General features: G+C 43.1%; 1 long non-coding RNA gene across 2 annotated transcripts in view; it reads left to right on the forward strand.

Annotated features, from left to right (window-relative positions):
- The window catches only part of LOC144752194 (uncharacterized), a 659734-nt gene that overhangs the window by 457145 nt on the left and 190349 nt on the right, over positions 1 to 12240 (forward strand). The window contains exon 4 of one of the 2 annotated variants that reach the window (XR_013594043.1): positions 2607 to 2669. The exons of the other annotated variant lie outside the window; for it this stretch is intronic. This is a non-coding gene — a long non-coding RNA (uncharacterized LOC144752194). Of the gene's footprint in view, positions 1 to 2606; positions 2670 to 12240 lie in introns of those variants that run through there. 2 annotated transcript variants of the gene reach the window in all.

The raw sequence follows: 12240 nt of genomic DNA on the forward strand, positions 1-12240 counted from the left end.
TGTCATAACTGTGTTAACTGTAACAACGTAATGCAACAAACGTTTGTATCCCACCCCAGAACAGGCAAACAAATACCACTCAAATTATGAGCAGACTGCAATTAGAACTTTGTGATCTACAGCATAAAATGCCCATGTGGGCTCATGTATATAGGCAAAACAGAAAGGAAAGTTAAAACAAGAATAGGAGAGCATAAAAGCATGATAAGAACAAAAAATACGAATTCTAACCTGGCAGCACATTGGCTAGAAAAAAAGCACAATATTTCTCAACTCAGATTCCTAGTCATAGAGAAAATTGAAATGATACCAGGGAGGGATAATCAAAAATTTTTGTCCCAAAGGGAAGTAATGCTGATTAAAAAATTTCAGACTATGGAGCCATTAGGATTAAACGACAAATTAGATATGGCCTGTTTTTTGTAGATACAGGCCTTCAAGTAAGTGTATATATGATACTCTACCATCATTAGATCTCACCAGGGTGAAATGTTCAGCATAACTACATATGTCAGTGTTTAACTTAATGATGTAATTTATGATATCCCATCTATACCTGTGTTCTCGTGTTTCATAAGTATTAATTTTCATGCATGAAAGTAATTGTATATTACCCATGCAATCCACATGTAGCACTAGTTAGTACACTTGTGATAAGAGACGAAATGAACTACGTTCCGTTAGCATCCCTCATATTATCTAAATAGACTGATGATTCACTCGATACTTCATGAGTGTAAAATAGCAGTCCCATTTATTCGGTTTATGTATAGGACCCTCTATCCGAACAAAGGATAGTACCAGTACATATAGTTCGCCATGATGGCGCACTAAAAAAACCAGCAATAATTGCCATCTTATGTTAGACACTTTAATCACTATTCGTTAACCCACACCACTTCAAGATGGCGCCTCCTAAAATAAACAGGAAGTGAGGTCATTCAGGGTGAGATATCCCACAACTCGCTTGAACGCCCGAAGCAACCAACCGCATCGAGTGCAGACATTTGACCACGCTAAGCAGAGAGTTAAAACGGTGAGTCTCCTCGACGGTTTATCGGTAAAACTCAAAGTCAGAGCAATGTAAGCTTATTCTACTCCGCACAAAGATCAGACCTGATATTCATTTTCCACTAGTATAGAGACACGGAGAAAACTTGGAGAACAGAGACGCGAAAATCTCCGCTTCAGCTTTAAGCCGCCGGTCCTCGAGCCAGTGCCCGTTCAAGGTAAATATAGGTAATAAGATTAGGCAGTCTCAGCGTCCAGAGACGAGCGGCACAATATAATTTATGTATTCTCCCCGCAGCGCACACCGGATAGAAAACATCTCACTCAAGAGGCAGGTAGAAGTTCACTTCGTTTCGAAAAGGTAAAGAGGACTCCGTTTCTATAAATTTTTGAGTTCTGTTTCATGGATATAAACACAGAAGCTTTTTTGTTAAAGAATGCCATGTTTGAAATGTTAAGCCATACATTGGCAAAACAGAAATACGGTACAAGCGTATACAGGGTCAACAGTTTTACTCGTGGTCATCACATATACAGGATTTAGCTCATCTTATTCGCTAACAACATACTTTGTAGATATTTGAGCTTTCCATAGACTAAGGGAATAGAAACAACTACTGAAATAAGCGTGCAATGCCACTAAGAAAATGAAATGTAATAATTTGTTACATGCATGGATTACTGTAGGACTTGCAAAATGTCAGATTGGTGGTAGATATAATTAAACACTGTACTAAACGTGCAACACCACTAAGAAAATGAAATGTAATAATTTGTTACATGCATGGATTACCATTACTGTAGGACTTGTAAAATGTCAGATTGGTGGTAGATTTGAAGCTTGAAAGTGCCTAGGAGCAATAATTCACAATGAAAAGTAAAAATAGTGACATGAATGAATTCTTTTTACAGGAAGGCCCCCGAAGAAGGGACAGGGTCCCGAAATGCATCGGGCCTGCTTAAGCTCCAATCGTCGGTTTAACACACAAATAACAATTTATGGGCTGTGTTAAAGTGTGATCTCAATCACACCAAAGATTAAATGTAAAAATTGATTGTTCGGTATATATATGAATGGAATGAATACAATCACGATATGAAAAAAATGTGTAAATGATCTAGAAAAGTAAACTGGTGAATAAAACCACGTTGAAGATTCAACAAATCTAAGCAGAAACTTTGAAATTATTTTAGAATAGTAGTTAAACATAGCATAGCTGTGCATCAGGCTAGGGAGTGACTTTCGGTCACCACCCAATTTCTTTGAAGTTTATCAGTGACAGGGGACAGGCAGCCCCACGACTCCTGATTGCACGCAACAGTTGGAATATACAGACTAATAATTATTATAATAGTCATTGAGAGAGAAAACAAGGTGTGCCAAGGGCCTTCCCAAAATTTATTTTAACTCCAATAGGGGCCATGTTTAGGACATGCTATTATGTCAGATGATAGCATTCTGGTACCACTCCCATATTCCATCTAGAACCCCTGGAAGCCTGTTTCCATAACCAACCTATACAGAAGGTTCTGGTCAAAGTAACATTCAACTAAAGATTTTAATGCTTATTTTACCCTATTTGCTGCCTTTACAGCAAATGGAGGTGTAGCAGGGGGACCCAACTCGTAGAAGATCAAGCCTCTACAAAGGAATGGTGTGTCGCTGACAATACAAATCTCCCCTCTCTCCACTTACACCAGAATGAGTGGATACGGACACGGAGCGCTCTGGGGAAGTCAAAGAGAAGACGATGAGGACGGCTCCTTTAAGTGGGCGGGTTCTGAGCTGAGAGCCTCGCCCTGGAATGACGTAGCTACTAGCGGGTTGGAGAAAAAGGAGGAAGCCCAAGTCTCGGCGTGTGACGACACCGAAGGGAAAGTTGATGAGGAGTTCGAGGAACGAGTGCAGAGAGAAGGAGAACGCAAGACCGACTGGGGAAGCAGACGGGGAAGCAGACGGGCGGAAGAAGCGGACACGCCTGGAGGCCAACGTCCCCACGAGTCGCCCAGCCACACTCACGGAGGAGTGTGGCTCTCCCAGGTACGACAAAGGGTGTCGAGCTGGGAAGGGAAGAAGGGAGGCTCCGCTAAGAAATAGTACCTGTGTTATTTTCTATTTACTCCGTAGCACTTTCTCAGAAATTCCTTGGTCATTACCCTACCTTTATTGCACCTCCCTCACTATAGAGCACTCGTGTTAACTCGAATTGTATATACATAGTATGACTTCACTAGAGCAGCGGTGATCCCTCACTCCCCGGGCCCCCTGGCAAATGTATAGAGGACGGTTGCCTGACCTGTCTTTTCTCTCTCGCATACCACCCGGAGAAAAACCTCAGCCTAGCAGACCCGAAGTTCCTTCCCAAGCATCCAACGAGTGGCCCAGCTGGAAGCAGACATCAGAAGCGGGTCCCGAACACAGAGGCAACAACGGACCCCGCTACCTTGACTCGGGAAAGACTGTCAACCAGGAAGAAGAAGTCCTTTATTAAAAAAAAACCATACCTACCTCGATCCGGTCTCAGGCCCCTTTTTTCGAACCCGCCGCGGGAGGTAAGTTTTGTTATGGGGATAGGCCATCAATATTGAAGGAAGAGTCAGAATTATTCGGGAGACAGAACTGGTGGTACAATTAAAAGAAATAATTTGAGCTGGTTTCTCTTGGAAAGGAGCCCAGGTTTAAAAGTTGTTTTCGTGAAGCACCTTTAGTGCCAGCTGTGTTTGTTTTGAGCAAAATATAGAGTTGTTTTTAGCTGGCCCTCTGGCAGGACAGGAAGAGAATAATCAAAACAGAAATAAAATCTAAGCACTTTGTCATACTAGACAATGAAAGTTTGGAGTCTCCGTAGAGAGCACTATTTTTGTAGCGATATTCCCTCTTCAGGGGACAGTTGTGAGCCTTGTTAGTTTACCAAAAACATCCACCCTAGCCCAATACTTTTAACTTATTTCTCTATGTTCTCACTCTCAAGATCTGGCATGTTTCGTCCTTGGCTGGTAGAGTGTGATAGTTCTGCTCATCCACTTCATTGCAACGAATGTACTACTGAATAGTGACTCCCAGAATATCGTGGTACAACATTATCAAGGACATAATATCGAGGGACAATATATTTAAAGGTAAGTGCCTGTAGGGAAGTATAGCTGTACTATTCCTAACTCCACATTTATGTACATTGAAGATATATGTACCATTCAGGTACACATATGTGAAGTTAGGTATAGAAAATCTAGACATAGTTCAAGTTCAAGTTCAGGAATTTATATAGCGCACTACTCACCCAGAGGGTCTCAAGGCGCTTGGGGAGGGGGTTCATTATTTATCGAATAACCAGGTTTTAAGTTCTTTTCTGAAGGAGATGTGGTTCTGTGTAAGGCGGAGGTGAGTGGGGAGTGAGTTCCAGGTCTTGGCCGCCAGGTAGGAGAAGGATCTACCTCCCATGGTGGATCTTTGGATACGTGGAACTGCGGCGAGGCCTTGATTGGAGGATCTTAGTTGGCGGGTGGGAGTGTAGAAGGATAGTCGAGTGTTGAGGCATTCGGGACCTAGTTTGTAGAGGGCCTTGTGTGCGTGGGTGAGGAGACGGAATGTTATTCTCTTGTTGACGGGAAGCCAGTGGAGGTCTTTCAGGTGGCTGGAAATGTGGTCTTGGCGAGGGATGTCCAAAATGAGTCTCGCTGATGCGTTTTGGATGCGTTGGAGTTTTTTCTGTAATTTGGCTGCGATTCCGGCGTATAGGGTGTTTCCGTAGTCTAGACGACTCGTAACCAGTGCGTGGGTGACAGTCTTTCTTGTCTCGGTGGGGATCCAGTGGAAGATTTTTTTGAGCATACGAAGTACGTTGAAGCAGGAGGATGAGACGGCGTTAACTTGTTTGATCATCGAGAGTGAGGAGTCTAGGATGAAGCCAAGGTTACGTGCGTGGTCTGTGGGTATGGGTGCTGATCCCAAGTCCGAAGGCCACCATGAGTCGTCCCAGGCAGAGGGGGATGATCCTAGGATGAGCACTTCCGTTTTATCTGAGTTAAGTTTTAGGCGGCTGTTTTTCATCCATACTGCTACTTCTTTCATGACAAGATAGGAAGGCTTTTAATCAGTAAAAGAACCGGGTGCACAGCCCGTATATACGCACATCAGTTTAGACTTGCTGACTATTCAGGTGCAAGACGGCGAGTGGAAAAACCTTGAACCACTCAATTGAGTAGAAAGAAAACTACCCCTACACGAACAGAATTGATTGCCGTTGCACTCAAGACAGTGTATACAATGTTAAGTAACACAATTCAACCAAGCACATAACAAAATGACAGAATTATCAAAACAAAAGAACTCTCAATGAGTAGATCTTGGAGTCTTTAATGTTGTAAACAGCCAGCCGACACGTGTTTCATCGCATTCCCGATTCCTCAGGGCTGAAATGAACAAAGGTTGACAATGGAGCATGTATCTCACAAAGTTACATTTTACCATAAGACCTGGTTACATGGTCTTGCATGCTCAGTAGTTGCTGCTACCAGTGTACAGCAATGCGTCTGTGATTCCTGAGTGCCACCCCAACACATCCGTGTCGTAAGTGTAAGGTTTACCACTATTATTTCTAACCGTGCAATTCAATAGTGATTTAGTGAAATCATGCGTGGGTGTGACAGAAATATTCTTATTAGGAGACAGAATCTCTGTTAAAGAAGTGAACTATTTGTGTATGATTCAGTCATACTGCATGCTATGGTGAATATGTGAGTAGTCTAGAAACTCTGACCCTAAGAACGTATCCGTCACATACCTAAATGGCTGAAATCCAGTCAGAAGGTCTAGATATCCACACGACAGAAAAATAAAACATGACAACGGAAAAAATCTCATCACTAATTGTCATATATCCATTGCTCAGACAAGAAGAATACAGCAGTGAGAATGTGAGGCAAAAAATATATATAAAAGCTCACCGCTCAGCTGGTGATATTTCCAACCCAGCCGGGCCCTTGACCACAGATACTCCGATCTAGTATCCGATGTGAGAACAATTCTGCAATCAGATTAGTAGTCTGAATTACTATACATATGTCTGCATTTCATAATTTTAGAATGCAGTGATATAGAAGACGTGTTCTATCTAATAGCCTATTATTGTAAGTACGAAATCACCGACTTAACACCAGAGAAGACAGCGCACCTTAGCCTGTCCCATAAATGATATAAAGGAATGATATAACAAACGTCAAGTACACAGATCACCTCCCCTTAATTCAAATTGTATGTTATTACGATACACTTCTTGTTAAGCGATTCTGTAGTAAGTAACTACCCTGTACACTTACTTATTCACTGTGTATCAGTACATATCCGCTTGACGATCAAAATTGTAAGGGTTTCTTTATAGATGGCCCACGGCGAGTAGGGTAATGCTCTGTAGAAATCATTGGCAAAATCAATAAATAGTTCTGTTGGAACTGCGGACTTAAAACATCCCTATTCGGTGCGATATGAGCAAAGTCTTACCTATTGGTATACGGTATACTTGATTGCCGTGGTAGCTATCGGTGTGTCTTGCGCTTCAAGCTGAAACAACACCAAAATAAGGGGGAGTTATGCTCCTGGGATAGTCCTATGCTGTTTAATTCACTAGGCTGAATGTAAGAGCTTATACCTGCATGTTACAAGTGGCTTACCTCTATCAAGCGGAGAAGCGGCGTGTAATGCGTCCGGATCCGACGGCCGTGTTCCTGTTTGGACACGTGACCGGCGCTCTGACGTCGTTAAGTAGCGTCTCTACCTGGCGTGTCAATAGACTAGACCGTGAGCTTCGTGCTCTAGTCATCCATGTTGGGTTCTCACAACGGAAAAAACCCCAAGAATCTGCCAAACTTATAGGGATTCGTTCTATACCAATATTTTACGAATTTCTATGATTAAATGTTGCCTCATTATTACAGGCATGAAAACAAAACGGGGAGGTAAAACTTTACCTATATTCGGTTTCTGAGATTGGCAAGGCGCGAAGTACAAACTCATGTCCTTAATTGACTAACACACATATTCATGGTCGGTCAATATAATCATAAGTTAGATCTTTGGACAAAAGATATATTCTGGTGAGCTAAAGTTGTGAACACCGTGCTAGAAAATCTATAGACTACCGGTGCCAGTCTCATTCACACGTGGGTATCTACTTACACATTACTACCCGCAGTGTATTATCATTTCATAATAGCATGTGTATTGCAAAATAATATTCATGATACATTGTAAGACAATACATCATGTCAAGATAGAGTACAGGGGAGTTATTGTAACATGAGGGAAATACAAAATCATAGTGTCAAGATGTATTATAACAATACTTTTTTTGTAAATAGAAATGTAGCAGTATCATGATTACACACCCCTTTCATATGTTAGTTACCCAAGAAATATTGCATCTCATGGTCATAATTGAGTCCCCGTTCCACCGATCTAAGACGCATGATCCAGGTGGCCTCTGTGCGCCTGAGCCTCAATTCTCGGTTGCCCCCTCTGACATCCTGGGGCACTGTGTCTATGCCAAAGAATTTAACCATTTTGTTGGTTCTGTCACTTTGACAAGAGGCCACATGTAGGGCCACCGGATATTTAGGATCGCCATTAAGTATTGCCCTGACATGTTCCATCATTCTCTCTTTAAGTTGTCTAATAGTGCTCCCTACGTAAAACTTTCCACATACACATTCTATCACATAGATCACAAATTTCGTGGTGCAATTGATGTTATATTTTACAGTGTAGGCGACACCATCCGGGCCCATGAATTCGGTAGTGCCATGTTTTGCCCATTTACACATACTACAAAATCCACATTTATAAAAGCCGAGACTGTGTTGTGTCATCCAAGTTGTGGTAGTAGTATCTCTAGGTACCGTGGGACTCAATTTATTTCTAAGTGTATTACCTCTTCTGAATGTAATTTGAGGTCTGTCTGAAATACAATCGGTAAGAGCTCTTTCTGACCTTAATAGACCCCAATGTTTGGTGAGACTTTTACGTAAAGCGTCATGGAGTGAATTGTAGTCAGTCACCATTCTAATCTGTTCCCTTCCAGTAGTGGTGGCCTTGTGTGTAGACGTGAGGGTGTGTGTTCTCTTTACTTTCTTCACCCTTTTTTCGGCTTTCTCAATGATCTTGTTAGAATAACCTCTGTTGTAAAATCTCTCCTTCATGCCAGTCAAACATCTCCTGAACTCTCCATCCTCACTGCAGTTCCTTTTCGCCCTTAAAAACTCGCCATAAGGTATGGCGTTTATTTGGTGAGGGGGATGTGAGCTTGAGGCATGCAAGACTGCATTGCATGCAGTGGATTTCCTGAACAGTCTACTGTGAAGACAGTTTGATGCAACATAAAACTCAATATCCAGAAATTCAATATTAGTTTTACTCCAGTTCATGGTAAACCGGATTTCCCAAGAGTTGTCATTGAGATATCTAAAAAAATCTTGTAAAAGCTCCTCAGAGCCGGACCAGATCAGGATGCAGTCGTCAATATATCGACCCCAAAAAATAATGGAGTCGATATATTGTGCACCCTTCTTGCTCCAAATGAGGTCGGATTCCAAAGCACCCATGAACAAGTTGGCAAACGAGGGTGATATTTTTGAACCCATGGCCACTCCCTTCTTTTGACAGTACCAGTTTTTGTCAAACATGAACACGTTGTTTTTGAGTATGAGCTCAATCATTGTGGATAGCATTAAAGTATGTTGCCAGAGTGTGGCAGGTCTATTATGCAGAAACTTGTTTACTGTCTGTATGCCTAGGTCTAGATTAATACTGGTATACAGTGAGACTACATCTAAAGTGACAAGTAGAGATCCCTCTTGCCACTGGTTTTTATGGACTTTAGGAAGCGTATATAACCATGGGTAAGTTGGTCTAAACACCTTAAGATATAGAAATTCTTCCTCGTTCAATAGCCCAGATTGTTTCCATTTAAGCAATAGTGAGTTGATTTTCAAAGTTAAAGGACCCATGGGATTATGTGTAAGATGTTCGTAGCAAGACTCATCCTGTAATTGTTGAGAGATTTCATAGTGATAGTCTACACGATCCATTATCACTACGTTGCCCCCTTTGTCTGCCTCCCTGATAGTTATGGTATTGTCTTTCATGAGTGTAGTTAGTGCATGTCTTTCCCCATGGGTGAGGTTATCCTTGTACTTAAACATCCTGTCCTTTCGATGACTGTTCAGGTTATCCAAGTCCTCTAACACCCGTTTGTGAAACATGTCTATTGCATTGCCACCAGGTAGTGTGGGAATCCATTTGGATTTCGATTTTAAACCACTGACAATGCTGAAATCAGATTCTATGTCTAGCTCCTCCAACAGTTGGTCCATGTCTAGAGGAGAGTCCTCCATATCAGTTAATGACAACAGAAGGTGAGTTGCATGCACATCTTTTATTGATAATGTATCAGAAGTATTTTGTACAGGTGTTAATCTACTTTCTCTCTCCCTTTTTTCTGACCCATAAAAATGCTTTTTAAGCTTGAGATTCCGAATAAACTTAAAAAGATCAATCTTCAGTTTACAGATATCTCCGGTGGCGTAAGGGTTGAAGTTTAAACCCCTACTCAGGAGAGAAATCATATCTGGAGTCAGAATTAGTTTAGATAAATTAATGACCTGTACACCCTGATTCTCAATATTTACTGGTTCTTGTTGGCTCCTGACCTCAATTTTCTTCGATAGTCCTCTGAACTTGCTGCCCCTACCTCGTCTTGTCTTTGCTCGGGCTGGTTTCTTGGGGGCACGTATCTGTTGCCCTTCCTTATACGTAAAACCTCTTGAAAAAATGCTGGCATATTCTGTCTATCTTGGTTATCCGAATCACCCCCGGTGGTATTTACAGAGTTTAAAGAGGCGCTACTAGAGGACAAGGAGGCAGGTTCTGAGCTATTCTTGTTTCTGCTGCTAGTTTTGGAGCTATTCGGGATCAAGGAGTCGTATTTTTTGTCAAAAGTAAAAATTCTCCCACGTGTATAATCCAACTCGTCCCTCCTAAATTGCCGTGCTTTCCTGTTCTTAATATCCGATTGGTGTTTCAAAAGGATTTCATCCAAAATGGTGTAGTTCTTGACTGTTGGTTCGGGCAAGTTTAGATCTTTAATTTCCTGTTCTAAAGTGGCTATTTCTGCCTGCAATTTGGTGACCTTACGTTCCGAACTAACAATCAGTATCTCCATAAGAGTAATGGAGTTGTTGATAAGAGATTCTTCCCATTTTACCATGAGATCCGCATCTAGGTCATCATAGGTGGGGAATATTTGGCCTCTTAACCCTCTAGGAATGCGTTTTAATCTTAGATATTGTTTCAGGGTCACCCCATCCCACCATTTTGAGTTTTCCAATTTCTTTAATCTTTCTAATTTCAGAAATTTATCCTTGAGACCCTCTACACGAGGGGGGTTGGTACTGGTAGAAGCAGATTGCGTGGACATCCCTTTGGCTAAGTTATCAAACAGCTCTTCTGCCACTTTAGTACGATCCATGATATGGATAAATCAGTCTCCCTACCTAGGGGTATTCTAGATAAAACGGGATGAAGAAGAAGTCAAAATTGTGCGTGGCGGCTACCCTTTTAACTGATAATAAACTAACAAGATAGGAAGGCTTTTAATCAGTAAAAGAACCGGGTGCACAGCCCGTATATACGCACATCAGTTTAGACTTGCTGACTATTCAGGTGCAAGACGGCGAGTGGAAAAACCTTGAACCACTCAATTGAGTAGAAAGAAAACTACCCCTACACGAACAGAATTGATTGCCGTTGCACTCAAGACAGTGTATACAATGTTAAGTAACACAATTCAACCAAGCACATAACAAAATGACAGAATTATCAAAACAAAAGAACTCTCAATGAGTAGATCTTGGAGTCTTTAATGTTGTAAACAGCCAGCCGACACGTGTTTCATCGCATTCGCGATTCCTCAGGGCTGAAATGAACAAAGGTTGACAATGGAGCATGTATCTCACAAAGTTACATTTTACCATAAGACCTGGTTACATGGTCTTGCATGCTCAGTAGTTGCTGCTACCAGTGTACAGCAATGCGTCTGTGATTCCTGAGTGCCACCCCAACACATCCGTGTCGTAAGTGTAAGGTTTACCACTATTATTTCTAACCGTGCAATTCAATAGTGATTTAGTGAAATCATGCGTGGGTGTGACAGAAATATTCTTATTAGGAGACTTACTTCTTTCATGCCTTCGTGGAGATTGGTTTTGGCGGTGTTGGGGTCTTTGGTGAGGGAAAGGATCAGCTGGGTGTCGTCAGCGTAGGAGATGATGTTAAGGTTGTGTTGACGCGCGTTGGAAGCGAGTGGACTCATGTAAGCGCCAGCTTCGATCGACCAGCCACGCCGTCGCCGCCGTCCCCCGCATCCGAAGAGCCACCACAGGAGGAAGGTCCTTCTCCTACCTGGCCGCCAAGACTTGGAACTCCCTTCCGACCCACCTCCGCCTGACCCAGGACCACCTCGCCTTCAGGAAGCAGCTCAAGACCTGGCTATTCGAGCAGTAGCGGACCCCCCCCCCCCCCAGCGCCTTGAGACCCTCCGGGTGAGTAGTGCGCTATACAAATGCTCTGATTGATTGATTGATTGATTGATGGTGTTCTTATGGACGATGGCGATGCCTCCTCCAGTTTGAATGGAGCGGTCTTTTTGGATGATCTTGTAGTTGTCCGGGATGGCTATGGCGATGTCTGGTGTTGATGATGCGTTCATCCATGTTTCAGTGAGGAAGGCGACGTCCGGTGATGTAGTGTCGAGTAGATCCCAGAGTTCGGTGGCGTGTCTGTGGACCGAGCGGGTGTTCCGTAGGATGCACTTCAGGTGGTTAGAGTCGGAGCTGAGTTTGGTGTTAGTGGAAGTGGTATGGGTCTTGATGCTGGTAAATTTGCAGGAGTGGCAGGCGAAGGGTCCATGGGTGAGTCCTGGGGCAGCTACGCAGCATAGAGGTGTGCGTCCAGGGTTAAGGGCTAGGAGGGTGGCGGTGTCATACTTTATGCTGTGGGAGAGCACTTTGCTGGGGCCAGGGGGTCTGGCGCTGGGCGCGGTCCAGGCGCGGACGGGCGTAGACGGGCTTACCTTTGGCGCGCCTTCGGCGCGCATGGGGCGCGACCGCTGCGCGCGGAGGCATCTGTCATATATGGATGGTGGAGGGGGCGGGGGCGAGGGAGGGGCAGCTGGGAGG

This window comes from Lissotriton helveticus, chromosome 4_2 (assembly GCF_964261635.1).
Source record: "Lissotriton helveticus chromosome 4_2, aLisHel1.1, whole genome shotgun sequence".
Classification (NCBI taxonomy): domain Eukaryota; kingdom Metazoa; phylum Chordata; class Amphibia; order Caudata; family Salamandridae; genus Lissotriton; species Lissotriton helveticus.